The sequence below is a fragment of the Myotis brandtii genome, unplaced genomic scaffold (genome assembly GCF_000412655.1).
Source record: "Myotis brandtii unplaced genomic scaffold, ASM41265v1 scaffold422, whole genome shotgun sequence".
Classification (NCBI taxonomy): Eukaryota; Metazoa; Chordata; class Mammalia; order Chiroptera; family Vespertilionidae; genus Myotis; species Myotis brandtii.
Window position 1 is genome coordinate 2,169,383 of NW_005366171.1, and position 2,671 is coordinate 2,172,053.

The window sequence follows — 2,671 nt, forward strand, 5'->3', positions numbered from 1 at the left end:
GGAGAAGAGAATGAACCAACACAAACTCGGCATTGAGAACAGAGGAGAGCATGATCTGACAGTGTATCAGTCCCTGAAGCCAATCTTGGTTTGTTTTCATGACTATATTCCTCTTTTTGGGCGTAAGCTATGTTGAGGTGAGTTTCTAGTGCAATGTATTTCTCTAAACTGGCAGCCTTGAATTAAATATTCTAGATCTTGTATGACTGAGAAATGTATGCCAAAGATCCCAGGGTTCATGGTAAAATCCCTTGGTTGGGGCTTCTGCTGAGTCAAGATTTCCCAGCATCTCCTCCTGGCCCGCCTCTCTGTCCTGGTTACATATGGTTATAGCATCCATTTTCTATTGACTACTTTGTGCAAAGCACCACACACAGCTGTTCCGGAAAGAATTCTGCTGATAGACCTTGACCTCTGCAGAACAGGAGTAGGGACCACACAGTTCCATTAACAGCTTAAGAGATGTGGCTAGTGATTTGGACAATAATTACAATGTGCACCTTGTTTTCCTGTCTGCCTCCTGGTATTGCTCTGTCAAAGGTGCTGTACTTAAAGAAGCTGGAGATAAAAACCAGTGAGGAGTCTTGTATTTTACAAATAAATTTGGAAAAAGGTGGTATTTCAAACTTCTTCATTCAGAGGGGTGGAGGGAATAATGAAGTTGGGGAAGGCAGAAAACCTAGTCCCACCATGTGCTTCCCAAATAGGTTCCTGGCTCCAACACTGAATGGACTGAAGTATAGGGTGGAGGTACACCCATGTTTCCTTTGTTGATTGCATTCCTTGATTCATTTTTTCAATCAACATGTATTTTGAGGATCTACACTGTGTTAGGGTTTATTAGCTAATGATAGGCAGTGAGATACAAATATCCCCTCTCCATTGCACACAGTTATGTGGAGGTATTAGAAACAACTAACTAGTTACAGTAAGTGCTCTTTTAGAGCACGCATAAGTCACTGTGGGGACCAAATAATAAGCAATCCAGCAGGTAGAGGTAAATGTTGCTGTTCCCAGGAGAGGTGACACTTCATCAAGGACTTAACCAATGAATAAGAGTTTGCCAAACAAGTAAGGTAAAGTTTCCTAGGTAGAGGGATTAGCATGAACGAGGCACAGAGAAGTAATAATGGATGGGATATTAGGCTGGTGAGAGCATACATGTGTGTTAGAGGAAAAAGCGAGCTAGTTTTGCACAATGGTATTGGGAACCCAGCTTCACTTTGCCAGATTCATGTTTTCCATTTCTAAGGTTTCAATTCTGCGATAAACTGCCGAGAGATGTGAATTTTTGTTTATTCTTTTCCAGAGAGGAGTTGAAAATAATGATGAATGAACAAGTGAAAGAAAAGCACATAAGATGTCCTAGGCCTTGTCAGTCAAGGAATATGAGCCGCAACAACTTAGGGAGGTGAGAAGAGCTTCTATTACCACTACAGCTTTGGCCTCTTTCAAACCCCATCTTCTGTCAACTGTGGTTCAGGAAAGGATATGACACTGAGAAACCTCGGTACTTTCTGGAGCGTCCTCAGAGGACATCAAGTTTTAGCTTTACATGTGACCTTGCCTCTTCTCATAGAAAGCTTAATATCTGCAATAAAGCAGAATTTGTGTCTGAATGCTTACCCAGACTCTGCTCCAGACTCCATGACTCAGGTCAACCGCCAACCCAAAACGGGCAGCTGACCAAGGCCCAGCATTTCCTCCCGAAACCATCTGTATGAGAAGAAACCACAGTTGAGCAACTCAGGACTTAAAGGGCACTATTGCATTACGTTCACCAACTTGCTGAATGAAAAGAATGATTGGAACATTTTAATGCATCTTAAATTTGTAATAATAAGTACTGTTCAAGTTTCCTTTTCTATCCAGGGGAGAGGTGGTATCTGCTGGTCTTAATATAGATTCTGCTATTTCACACAGGGTATATAATGTCTTAGTGAAGAGAAAGGGGAGCTCAGGTTATAGAACAGAGTTCAGTTTTTGATGTGGTGGGTTTAAGGTCCCTGAGGGGCATGCTGGTGGCAACATCCAATGGGTTATCAGCTGTACATCAATGCCCAAGATTCAGATTTGTGCACCATCGTCATTTGAGTAGTTACTGAAACCTTAAGTTGTGAGAGATAATCTGAGAAAAATTTGTAAATAGAGAAATAAACCCAGGGCAGAACCCTGGGAACAGTTCTATTTATGGGGTTGACGAGGGAAAATGAATTATTGAGGAAGATGGAGAAAGAGCATCCAAGGAGATGGAAGAGAATGAGAGGTGTCTGTCTTGGTAGCCCTAGGAGAAGAGAATTTCAAGGATGAGGAAGTGGTCAATATAGAGAAGAGGACGAATAAGATAAGGACTGAAGTGTCCCTGTAGTTTAGCAACATGAAACTCTCTGGTGACATTGGAAAGAGCAGCTTCAGTGGCATAGAAGAGAGAATCCAGATGTCAGGGGATTGAAACTGGAGACCCTGGCACCAGTCCACATTGTTGTTATCTGTTTTCCCTTCTTCCTGTCTTTTTTTTTTTAATTAAGTCTTTATTGTTCAGATTATTACATTGGTTCCTCTTTTTTCCCACCATAACTCCCCTCCACCCAGTTCCCACCCCACCCTCCGCCCTCACTCCCCACCCACTGTCCTCATCCATAGGTGCAAGATTATTGTCCAATCTCTTCCC

The 2,671-nt window shown here is 42.3% G+C and overlaps 1 long non-coding RNA gene across 1 annotated transcript; it reads left to right on the forward strand.

Annotated features, from left to right (window-relative positions):
- The first annotated feature begins 573 nt into the window (after positions 1–573).
- Positions 574–2,546, forward strand: LOC106727431. Its single transcript, XR_001363613.1, has 2 exons — positions 574–613; positions 1,310–2,546. It is a non-coding gene; the product is annotated as an uncharacterized LOC106727431 (long non-coding RNA).
- The last annotated feature ends 125 nt before the right edge of the window (positions 2,547–2,671 follow it).